The 13,586-nt window shown below is 34.3% G+C and overlaps 1 non-coding gene across 1 annotated transcript; it reads left to right on the plus strand.

Annotated features, from left to right (window-relative positions):
- The first annotated feature begins 11,751 nt into the window (after window positions 1-11,751).
- Window positions 11,752-11,858, plus strand: LOC118607157. Its single transcript, XR_004952705.1, has one exon. It is a non-coding gene; the product is annotated as a U6 spliceosomal RNA (small nuclear RNA).
- The last annotated feature ends 1,728 nt before the right edge of the window (window positions 11,859-13,586 follow it).

The following is a 13,586-nucleotide window of genomic DNA, read 5'->3' on the forward strand; positions in this document are numbered from 1 at the left end:
GGTAGTTAGATTCTGTGGCTAGAGAATACTAAGTTGGGGAATTTTCTGATTATTTCTATGGGAAAATACATTCTATAGATTACAAACAAACCAAATTAGAAAAAAACTTTTGAAATTAGACCCATCAGTAAACTAGGACAGTCAATAAGAGTACATTTCTAATTGAGGAGAAGAAGGATATCAGATGATTATGGTCTTGTGACCAGCACACTAGATGTTTTTTGCAGCTTTTTATTAAAAAAGAAATCAATGTGAATTTCAAAATGTTAATTTAATTTTAAACAAGAGAAGTAATGTCTTCATTAAAAAATTATAAATAAAATACTGTATTATATTTTCCTTTCTCATAGAATAATAAAATCTTCAAATGAGAATTGTTAATATATATGATAAATTTGGCATTGAAATGAAAATAAAGAAATATTTCCAATTTTAAAGACATAAGAAAAGGCAGGAGACCAAGATGGTGATTATCAATCATTACGGGATAATTTGAGCAAACAATTATTCCAAAAGTATACAGTTGAGAAAATAAAAAAGTATATAGTTGCAGTTAATAGTAAATGCTGTACAATGTAAATTTTTGCTGGTTTTTTTTTTTTTTTTTAGATTCTACTTTTATAATAATTAGAATTTAACTTTTTTGGTTAACATAGCTTGATATTTACATGATAGAAAAACAGTATACTTAACAAAGACTTAATTGAGATGTCAAAAGTTAAATCTTTTCAATTATTTTCAACTTTATGCAAATAATAATAAAACACTATAGAATATTGGGATAGAGTGTCTTTTTAAGCCAATAGTAGCTCATAAGAGTTCTCAATCAATCAATCATTTTTGTATTATTGAAATATGTGTATTCATTATATCACATTGGGTAGATGCAGATGGGATGGGAGAGTTGTGTTTCTAGAATGGAAAAATTAAATCAATTAACAACAAGGCCATTGTAGCAGAATCCCTTTGGAAATGTAATTCCTGTGCTACACCTTGACAAGGGCTCTTCTACTGTACAGCCAGCCCCTGAGATGGCCTTCAATAATCCTGTCTTTTGCTATTTATGCCCTTGCACTGATTCCTCCCATACTAAATAGGGTTGACTTGTGTGGCAAATAGGATATTGTGCAAATGACAGAGTGCGATTTCTGAGTCTAAGTCATAAACCATATTGAAGCTTTTATCCTGTTCTCTTTTATCACTTGCTCTGGAAGAAGTTAGCTGTTGAGTTGTGAGGACACTCAAGCAGCCCTATGGCGAAATCCTTATTCTAAGGAACTCTTTGCACTTGAAGGACCATGAGCCAGAACCACCATCTAAACCACTTCTGAATATCTGCAAGTTTAGGAAAATGTGTTACACAGCAAGAAATAACTAACATCCTCTATCTTCAAAAAATCTGAGTTAGGGCATGTCTGTGGCCATGATTTCTTTCAGCTGCTATTTATACAATTAGTTACATCTTCTAGATTGGAATGATGCTTGCCCTTTGTAATGTGAAACATCTCCTAGTTTCTAATTACCCGTTGATCTTCAGCCTCTATTTTCTCCATTTCCTTAAAGGTTTACATTTTAACATCTAGCTTAATTAAGAATTTTGGCGAAATTTCCAGAATAACCATTTGCAATGTCTTGTCTGTCTTTGGTCAAAATTATTCACCAGAACTAAATTAATGGCAGAACTAAACAAACGACAAAGAGAAGCATCATTAAAGAAAACAGAAAATGGCCTATGAATGTTCACTGATTGAAGGCTGAGAATGGCATTCATCATAAGTATTGGCTGACTGGCTATGAGAAAAACTGTATATATTTATATTTATATTATATTTGCATCTGTCAGAATAGGCTAGATTTTGCTATAACATAAACAGTCCTTGAATATCAGAGATTTTATAAAACATAAATTATTTCTTGCTCACTCTACTTATCCATGAGCTGACTTGGAATTTTGTTGCATATCTTCCTCACTTCAGTCTAACAGAAAAGCAGTTAGAACACATCCAGTCACCAAGTCAGAGGGAAAAAGCTATCACAATTTATACTTATTTTTGCTCAAATTCCATTTACCAAGTAGTCATATGGCCATGCCTAATTTCAAAGAGGAATAGGAAATGTAACCCTATTATGTGCATAAGGAGAATATTTAGTCAACAGCACATGTGCTATAACATACATACAAATTAATATCAAACATTTCTGAGATGAATACATCATAATAAACCAGCACTATATAGGCAGCGCTATATTAGACAGATTTATAATGTGACTTTTTTTTGAGGCTGAAATGGAAGAGGGTGAGATGGAGATAAAACGCAGTGGAGAGGACCCAGTTATTAGTCTCTTTGATTAACTGCTACCCTCCCTAGGATATTCAGTACTAAGAGCGACCTTGAACCTGTGGGAAAACATATTTATCAAGTCTTGGCCATAGTGAGTCTGGCACGTAATGAGCTTGGACATTTTCTAACTCTTTGGAGGCCCTTCGCCATAAGTTGAAGCATTTTCTTTCCTTGCGAAATTCATAAGGAAGTTATAACACCAGCCACGTGGGATATCTATCATTAACTCATGAACACAATTACAAGAGAAATGTATTTTCTTTGCATATTCATTATACTGAGATAGCTGATAATTTTTAGTACATATTTTTCTCTCTTTGTTTCTAATTCTTTCACTTGTTCTACTTTCTGGATTATTTTCTTAACTTTACCTTTCACTTGTCTATAAATACATTTTTCATCTTCAAAAGTTATCTTTTTATTGTTGCTTCTTTTTCATAACATTCTGTTCTTGTTTTTTGGACACAATATTTTCTCATCTATCTGAAGATATTGATATTTAAATAATTTTGTATTTTTTCTCTCTTCTTTCCTTTCATCTTTGGATTTTTTGATCACCTTTTACGATGAAGATTTTCCTTACGTGTCTGGTGATCCTTAGTTGGCTTATCATATGTAAGAATAGGACACTGCATGTATTGTCTGAGCTTACTGATGGTTCAACTTCACTGTAGATGGATTGATAGGTAGGCCAACATATTCTTATGAGAACCTTAAATTTCAGTTTATTTAAATCTTTTCTTGGGGACCATTCAATTTCTCAAGAGAGGTATCTTGAAGTCTCCTATCTAGGAAGACATGTTCCTAACTGCCATTATTTTGAAAGCAGAACCAGATAAGGTATGGGGGTTTTACAACTTAGCATATTTCATTTATTTATGTCTTGCGGCTTAGCCTCAGCCTCTGCTATGCCTGAGATCCTTGAAACCAGAGACAGTATAGTTAATTTTCTTTGGAGAATAACTTCCTCTCTCTTACTGAGGAGAGGATGAAGGGTAGTGTGTGTGTGTGTGTGTGTGTGTGTGTGTGTGTGTGTGTGTGTGTGTGGCATGTGTATTGGTGTGTGTGAGGAAGGAAATGATCTGGTAACTCACTTTGTCTGTATTCAAACTTCACACCACTCCTCTAGTTTTCAGCCCTGAACTTCACCTTCCTTTCTGCATTCAGTCTCTCAGAACTTCTTTGGCACATTTCCTGATTGTTTTCCTCTGATCAGCTTGTACTTCTCCAACTGCTTGCCTTTTAGATATTTGTTGAAATCCTATGTTTTATTAACTTTGTCTTTCTCATTTTCTTTTCTTACAGGCAAATAACCTTTGTCGTTTTTTTTTGTTTTGTTTTTGTTTTTTTTTGTTTTTGGCAATCATCTTGGCTGAGGTTGTGGGAGGTAAGAGATAGGTTCACGTAATTAATTCACCATTTTATTCAAGAGCGCCTTAGGTTTTTCTCCATAAGTATTGGACAATCAAACTATTTTATAAGAGATTTCAATCCTTAAATTCTTTTTCTCCCACTATTTTGCAAAGTAGAAACACAAATTTACTTTTTTGACCTAGTAACATGGATGAAAAAATCTGAATAAATGTACACTATAAAATGTTCTGCTCTTCAGCTGTTTAATAGTACATCTTATGCACACCCTCCATGATATTATTACATGATTATATATTTTGAGAATTTTGAAAGATATGTAAAATATTGTCAAATGGATTTAAAACATTAGCCTCTGAATAAAAGTTATAATGTTTTAAAATATTTTTAAATGGGCCATCAAAGATAAAAATAGAAAAGAATTATGTAACTTGATTTTTTTCTCCTAATCTTTTCCAATCTCTCTAGGACAATTTAAAACAATTAGAATTTCAGGATTTCAAATTTCAACATTCCTTTAATATATATATATGTTTACCAAATTTTCATTTAATAATTATTCTAAGTTATTCTCTTTCCTTGCCATCTTACTTTGTACCTAAGGTGAAAACATTGCATGTATGTAAATACCGATTGCTCTATTATCTGTTTTTCTATAAAAAGGTATTTCAATAGAATGTTTAGAAATATTCCTAATGTGTATGTAAATTTAGACTATTTTCTGATCATAATTGCCAGACTGATATCGTGTCAAAGTCAGTTGTTTATCTATTTCAAATTTATAATTTCAAATTTTCTTATAGAAGCAGTCTCAGAGTTTGCAGCAATTTATAGTTATTAATAGCATGGCAAAATATTTTTAAAACATAGTCTAAAACATAAGCAAGTTTTCATCTTAGGGAAATTATAATTTACAGTTTAACAAGGCAAACACATATAAAATAGTATATGGAATAGCTAAGATGAGGAAGAAATGTTCTAGAAGGAGAAAACAATTGAAAGGCACCAAGTGAGGATATGAAAAAGGATTTACCAAGCTGGTTGCCACTCCTTTGACAGAGGAGACTGTCACTTGAGAAAATGCCAAGGATGAAAAGCTGAATGTCTCCCATTTCAATAGTTGAAAAATTTTCCCCCATTCTTTGTCTGACCCAGAAAAACAAATTAAAGCAGACAGGAAATTAAAAGATATGGGTTCTAATGGTGTGCCTGCTTTACTTGGGCAAGGCACCTAGATGAACGATCATTCATTTTTTTCATCTTACTTTCATCTAAAGTAAGTCTGGGGAATTATATAGTTTAACACTGTAGCACATCAGGACCATAGTGATTAGTGTTAAATAAGTCAGTAAAAGAAAAACTTAGTCAAAATGAAGTAAAGCAATTTCTAAATAAAAAATGGCTTTCCCTTTTTGATAAACCTAAAGCACTACAATAGGGCCAGATAACATTATCAGCATTCAACTAGATCACTTGTTATTTTAGATCCAAGGGTGAGCAAATCCAGAAAGTCCCCAAGTACTTAATTCAAGTTGCTTTAGATTTAACAATAAATAAGAGTTTCAAATTTCAAGATGCTAAAGAAAGTGTGTGTGATATAATAAATTCTGATTATATGATTGGAAAAAGAAAGGTTTGTTTAGTTTAGTAACTGTTTCCCCCCATTGGCTTTAATTTTTTTCATAAATGGTGGTATTTATATTTTACCTAAAGTTTTGCTTCCAAAGTTGTGATAAATATCAAAAAGATAAGCGTTAGATGAGTATGTAAAAGGAAGAAAAGTGAAGGGTGACCAAAAAAAAAAAATTAATGTAAAAGTCAGTGTCTCATTTATATATCAACAATGCTATGAGTTCAGGACTTTAGGAGTAAGATAACTAATTTTTCAGATTTCACTGCAGAATATATAGAAGTGAAGTACAGAATTGTGATTTGCATGCAAAATGCAAAAAGAAAAATCTTTTCTCATCTAAGTATTAGGTAACTAACTACCTGACCAAGGATTCTCTCTCCGTCCCTACTCACATAGAGACACACAAAGGAATACTTGGAAACAGAGGGCTGCCAGCATCCTGTAAATACAATGACAGAGTTCCCAAGAACCACACTTAGGATTAGAGAAAACCAAGGATCCAGAATGTTTTAAAAAGAAAATCCACAAAGAGTTATCTGACCCTAACCTCAGCAATGGGAGCTGGAGAGAAGAGAAACAAAGACCTAGTTTTACAGACGACATTAAAACAAACACATGTATAACATTGATAAGCATTTTGCTTAAAGGGAGAAAACAACAGAAAGGGCTGAAAGTCTCCACACAGACCAATCTGTTTGAGGAAAACATATTTCCTTTTTTCCTTCTGGTCTCCTCTATAAGACAGTGTACAAAGTGCTCATTTATATTTTCTTTGTTTTCATTCCAAAGCTAGAAGATCAAAGAGTTAATAAAACCTCCTTGTTATAGAAGGTCATTACAAAACTAAATGCAGCAATTCAAAGTGGAAAATAGAATGAATGCCAAGGAGATGTTTAACGAAGTAACATTCTAGATGTATTATTTGAAGAACATTTGCAGACTCGTTTGATTGCTTTAGAGCGCGCAGGGCACAATGCATCAGGCGCGGAGCTAACGTTGACTGATGGTTGCGTTCTCCGAACCGCGGCCAGCCCACTTGGAATCACAAGTATATTTGATAGAGAATTACCTAATATGGTGGAAATATTCAGGAGTATTTTGCATAGCAAACTGGTATTAAAAACTTCCACCTCCCTTCCGACTGCCCCCCCCCCCAGCGCCCTCAGGCCTAATTAAATGTCCAAACATAAGACGTGAGTCTATTCACTTGAAAAATAATTTGAAGTACTATTTTTCCAAGAACTGACAAAGTTAGATGGCAAGATAAGGGATTAGCTCTTTATGTTTCCCATTAGCTATTGAAATCCTTCTTCTTTTTCTTCATCTTTTTTTGTCCTTCTTTAGTGCTGCCATCCTTAGAATGGAGCAAAGATAGAACCTAGAGCAGTAGCTTGGGAAATTGTCAATATTGCCATATTGATTTATTCAGAGACAGTCAGAACACTGGTCTTGCACTTCAATATGACATGTCAGAATCTGTCAGTCACAAATATGTAGCCCTTCAATCTCAGCATTAAGACCCACTGTGTTTCTTCCTAGAAAAGAAGCAGAACAGTCTAGAGCTTCAGAAGTGACTATCCTGCTGGTGAAGCCATGGCTATGTAGAAAAACAGAGGCCATAGATAGAGGTTATGTAGAGTTTCTGACTAAATTAGCATCAAATAACTTTTTTTCCCCCATTTGAAAATTTGAGAGATATAGGTTGCTTGGTTTTGAGGAAGGGGGAGTTCTTTCCTAGGACAATTTGGGGAAAGGATTAGAAAACTGGCAAAGCTAGGTGTTCAGATAATGATACCACTCAGAGGAGGAGTATAATTAAATAACAACATAAAAATGTAAATATATCTGAGATTAAGTTTAAGCAATTAAATTTTTTAATTATTTGGAGCAAATAATTGACCTATTTCACCATAAAATGAAACTGTTTTGAAGTACCATTGAATGTTGTGCTGTGCCAATAGTCTTTTTTTTTTGTCTTTTTGCATCAGTGATGCATGTCACCTTCCTGCAAGGCAACCAGTTTGCAGTTCTGGCCAGAGGGAGAATTACTAGGCAACAAAATGAAAAGGAAGCCTGAGTCTGCCCAGCTCTCTGAACCCTAGGAAAGGCAACTTCCCTCCCACTCATGAAAGAGGGCGATTGTGCTCAGTACCACTTATGCAGTGCCAACAATCTGGTAAGCCTTCTATTCAGTGCTGCACCAGGGCTACACCAAGGTGACCCGAAGTTTGGGGTGAGGTCAGGGAAAGGTCACTGCCTAAAAATGAAACTAGTCAAAAGGAAAGAATCCTAGGAATGGGTGAGGTTAGTCACCCACAAAAGTAGTCCAACCCAAGAAATGGCCTAGAAAAGCATTTTTTATGGAATTCAAAGTTCTAAATCTTTTAAATAATTATGCTGGCCCTTTTCGAGCTGGTGCTAGGGGCTCTGAAGTATGGTACTAGGAGTCAGCATTTTTTCACTTAAATTTCAGAAGACTTTTCCACTCCTTCATCCCTGTTTTTCAGATTCTTCAATTCCCTCCTCTCTTCTCTTTCCCTTCTCTCAACTACAACCACCCCAACTACAAATCTAAGGACAAGATCCTAGGTATGAAGACACCATCGTCCTGTTATTTGAAACTCTCTCTCTGAAAGCTGGTCAGCTTTTCCATCCCCAACATCTTCCTGGTGCATCCCTGTAAAGGCAGAGTGTCAAACATATGTCTCCGTGATGACATTAGTTGGTCATGGCATGCCATGAGTACCCATTTTAAACAAGCCTTTTAAAAGTTAAATGAACCTTAATGTTTGGAATATGATTTGCCCTTTCATAGCTTTTATCTCATTTGACGTATGTGTGAGTTCTTACAGGGTGCCTGTTATGAAGAGAGGCTACAGGATGAAGGAACATGGACTCAGTGTTACTCAAATTCAGCCTTCAAAAAACCAAACAACAGCAACAAAAAACAACATTTCTTTTCCTGGGTGGCAAAATAAAAACATTTCACAAGTAAATCCGCAAATAAAATTACATAACTTTAAAGGTGTGAAAAGACTAGGTGTACTTGAAAAAGAATTTATATTTTAAATAAGTAACCAGAAACAGATAATGAGTGACTAAAATATTTACTCTTCATTTGGTTTCCTTTTCTAAAAAATCCCAAAATCATAAAGTTAGAAAGAATTCAATTACTTCTCTTCAATGTATAGAAGGATGGAGAGATTTTAAGTTCTTTTTGTTTTAAATTTGTTGTCAAGAATTCATATAATGAAGTCGATTTTATACAAAATAATTTCACAAATTACTTTTAAGAGAGTCGATTTCCATTTATCAATTTCAGTAGGTCATATAATATGTCTTTTAATGTGAGCTCATTAGTTTTATTAGTGTATTATAATTTATTTATCTTGGAAAATATACATTAAAAACAATTAGGATGTCTTTGGTTTATATTCCTCACAGTATTAAGTTAAAATCGCATATACATGTTAGAAAGATAAATGTAAATGTGGCCCAAAAGAAATTTTTGAGTCAATTTCACATTAAACATCGAATAGAAAAGTTGACCTACCTTAAAATAAAGCAAGTCACTATAGCTTTCTGCTACAAGCAAACGTTTTGTTTGTAAATAAGGATGAACTGAGAATGCTTGAAAGTGCAATTCATCAAAATCACAAGAAACCAAATATTATGAATGTGTAAAATTCCATGTTTATTTAATATACATTACATAGCTGATTCATCAAAACCAGACTTGTAAAGACAGATAATATTCCTGATGAACATGTACAATACCATATAGTTGAAATTTATCTTGTATTTTCACATAAGGTGTCATTATGCAAGAGTTTCCACAATAAAGACCTTGCATGAATTGGCTGCCATCTCTCAATGCTTCAAGGTGGCACCAGTCTCCATCAGCTTGAGAGGAGAGGTTAGCAGCTCTGAGTCAAGAGGTTATCAACATGTCTGCACTCAGCTCTCATGGAACCTTCCTCCAAAATCTTAGTTGGTGTCCAATGCGATTATGTCATGGGTACCTTCCCTGAAGATACATCCAGAGCTCAGGACATGTATTCCTAAGGTCAAAAACAAAACAAAACAAAAATAAAGGCAATATGCAGCTAACATAAAAAGGGTCACTCCTGTCAAGAAGTATGGGTATTAAACTTAATAATATCAAAGATTATTATTTCTAGAGTTGCTCATATTTGTTAAAGTCCACTCTGTTGCCAGGCACTCTGTTAAGTACTTAATACTCACTATCTTATACAATGGTTACAAGAATACTTTAAAATAAGCACTGTAATTATCTGTTTTGTAAATAAAGAAATTAAGCTTGACAGAGGTCAAGAAACTTTAATGCAGTTTCACAGTAAGTTGTAGAACCAGAATGTGCTCTGTGGTATCAAACACAGCACAGGGAAGACCAGTGGCTTCTTGTGTCTGACATTGTGGATGAGCTGATAGCCGCCGCAAAGCCGTTTATCACCCTTTTCTGTCTTGTTTTTCATTATTATGGAGTCTGGAAAACTAAAATTTGACATTTCTAAAAAGACTTCTTTCTGTCTCTCATAATATTTTTCTCTTTCTTTCAATTTTTATATCCCAAACCAAAATGTGGCTCTCTTTCCTCCTAAGACTGACCATGTGATAAATTCTGACCAATGGGATGCAAGGTGAAGTTGGTAGCTGGGGCTTTGCAGAATGTTCTTTAAATGAGATAGACTCAGTTTTACAGCAGATCTCTAGTTAAGAGGTTGGATCTCTCGTTGAGTTTTCTAGACACACACACACGCACGCAAAGGAGAAAAGAGACAAATTCCTGACCTCTTCACCCTTCCACCTTTCTACTTTACCTATCCTGAATTATTCACCCTCAAATTTGTTGATACATAAGGGGAAAAAAAATCTTTTCTGCTAAACCCTGTTAATTTTGTATTCATGACTGACTGTACTGATTACCTGAAACTGCTTTTACAGGCATATCTCATTTTATTGTGCTTTGCTTTATTGTGTGTCATAGATACTGCAATTTTTACAAATTGAGGGTTTGTGGCAACCCTGTGTTGTGTAAGTCTATTGGTGCCACTTTTTCATCAGGCACAGAAATGGTTAGCATTTTTTATTGGTAAAGTATTTCTACTAAAATATGTACATTTTTTAGACATGTTATGGCATACTTAATAGACTACGCTATAGTATAAACATAACTTTTATATGCACTGAGAAACCAAAAAATTCATGTGACTCGCTTTATTGCAATATTTGCATTATTATGATGATCTGGAACCAAACCCTCAATGTCTTCAAGTTATGACTGTATAAAGTTTTGTGACTTACTAGGGGGAAGGGGAGCAATAATTACTAATATTTGCTAAATAAAAGCATAAATGATTGAGTTGTATATCTTAATTGTGATATATTCTGTACTATATTTCTATGATTAAATTAATGTTGAAATAGTTTCTTTTCATTTGAATACTAAACGCTAGCACGTCTGAAATAGCTATCAGTTTTTGCTATAAGTATGCAGGTTAAAAAATAAGATTAGCCTTCTGGGCTATGTGCACAGAAAGAATGGCTATAGCTCTCAGAGGTTTCCAAAATCTAGAATTGAACTCATTGTTGAGCCTTACAGAGAAGGGAAGGAGAAAATCCAGGAGAATAAATAAGAAATTTTTAGAGAAGGTGAGAAACTCAGGTTTGAAATATATTTTCTATTAAATTGAACAAAACCCACTTTCTAATCCCATTCCCCTCATTAATGACTGAAATCTCATCTGCAACACTTACTGGGTGTGCGATCTTAGACCAGGTTGTTTTACCTCTCTGAAATTATCAATTGTTTTCAATCATAAAGTCAATGTTTTGCAACTCATCTCATAGACGTTTTTAAGATTAACTAAAACAATGAATGTGAATTGCCTAGTAGTCTATGTATGCGTAGAATACATTGGCTTTAATACCTCCCCCCAGTGCCCCACTGCCCATCCCCTTTGACAAAAGGGTGACTTCAAAGACAGCTGTCTAATCTCTGGAAACATTTTTTTCCTTACTTCATAGCCCAGTCACCATACAAAGTCAACATTTGGTTGGACACAGATATTAGTGAAAGAAATACCTCCTGCTAGGATGTAAGCTTCCTCAAGGCAGTAACCATGTCTTATCAATGTTCACATTCCTCAGGAACTTGAGTTTTTAAAGAATTTCTAGTTAGGTATATTTGAACTGAAAATATTTGAGCCTACTATATTGCTATTTAATGATGTATCAATCCAAATTACTCATCTTTGTCAAGATGCAATCTTGTCAGCATTTACTATACATTAACCACAATGCTTGAGGACCTATAAAGCAATTCTGAACAAAGGCAAACCCGTATTGTGGATGATAATATGAAGGCATAGAAAAACAAAAACTGCGCTCACTTTGGCAGCACATATAATAAAATTGGAATGATTCAGAGAAGATTAGCATGTCCCCTGAACAAGGATGACACGCAAATTTATGAAGTGTTCCATATTTTTGATCAAATATATGATAGTTGGAGGAAACTGGACTTTGGGTGGTAAACACACAATAGAATATACAGATGTCAAATTATAATGTACACCTGAGAATTGTGCAATTGTATTAACCAGTGTTACCCCAATAAACTTAAAAAAAAAACTATCCTATAACATAATGATTGTTTCCTGTGAACTATTTAGTAGGCTACATACCTTCATATATTATCACTAACACTCTTCATAACTCTGCAAAATGGATGCCTTTAGCCTTCTTTACAGAAAAGAAAATGAAGGATTAGAGCCTTGACTATCACTAACTAGTAAGTGAATCCAGAGTGCCTTAACCAGAGCTTGACTTCTGATCTCTTATATGCCAATGTTAGAGCTCTTTGCATTCCATATATTGCATCCAAGATGTACAGACTATGAATTTATGAAAAGAAGGAAAAAAGTCAAAGAAATCATACACCTAGTGTGGTATAAAATAAAACTTTTGGGACCTTAATCACTTAGATCTATAACCTCAAAATTATTTATTGTTAAAAAAACAATAATAATGTCCAATATTACTATTGCCACATACAAAGGTATCATGTAAACTTTACAACATTTCTGTGAGGTAGATGTAATTACTTCTTTATATGAATAGAGGTTGAAATTCACAGAGAGAAGTGGTCTTCCCAAGTAACAGATCTTGGACCCAACGTCCTGACCCCATTGCTTAGTCCAGAGTTTTTTCCCCAAGCCACCACACTCTGCTCTCAATGATACTATGCCTGACTTTTAGTAAAAAAAAAAAAAAAAAAAAAGGAGATGAGGACATGGAACAATCACCATCTTTGGCTCTTCTTCCTTCCATTATCCAAAATGCTTTCTGCTGAGCAAGAAACATTTTTTAACAGGGTGTCTACTGAGAAGTCATTCTGATAAAGTATGGATTCAATAAAGCAAGTCTTCCCACTGAGCATGGTTGGGCAAGTATTAGAGTAATTTTCTAAAGGTCTTTAGTTCACACTTGGTTTTCAGTGTGTCCTTTTTCTTCCCCTTAACGTCTGTTTTCAAACAAGCTGTGAGAAATCGCTTTAAGGGCTAGAATATCTCTGGCGTATTTAATAGGTGCTGGAACTCATGTCTAGGTCACCAGTTCAGATTCAACGATATATGGTTCTCTCTTCTTCCAACCTATGACTTCAAGCAGTAAGACCAGACCAATATTTTTAAACTAGTATATTGTACCATAAAACCACTCTTCCCTACTTTGATTTAGAGGTGCTGGTAGAGAATCAACTAGGATTGTTACCACTGAGAACTAGCACGGCAGTAACCATCGTTCACTCCAATGACACATGGTATGTCTCTTGTGTTATCAGAAGCAGAGCAGTTGGTTATAAGCAACCAGGTAAGATGGGACAGCATATATTCCTTAAAAAAATATTTTGGGGTATGGAAAAGGGAGAATTAGAGTGAACAGCAGAAAGAGCAGCAAGGAGTAGTTGACAATGACAAAAGGTTATGATGATCCAAGTTTGAACTAAATTAGAAAGATCAGAAAGAATGACCAATAAGTCAATAGCTAAACATGGGAACAAAAAGAGTCAAATGCCAAATGTATCAACTTTGAAAACTGGAGAACCCTGGACAATAAAGGCGAAGGTTAAAGTAATTCAGTACTTAGTTATTCTTAGTTATCTTTTTGATGATCTTTAAATGTCAAAAACATTGTGTTCAGGTATTATTAAGTAAAGA

This window comes from Rousettus aegyptiacus, unplaced genomic scaffold, assembly GCF_014176215.1.
Source record: "Rousettus aegyptiacus isolate mRouAeg1 unplaced genomic scaffold, mRouAeg1.p scaffold_m13_p_8, whole genome shotgun sequence".
In the NCBI taxonomy this organism is placed as follows: domain Eukaryota; kingdom Metazoa; phylum Chordata; class Mammalia; order Chiroptera; family Pteropodidae; genus Rousettus; species Rousettus aegyptiacus.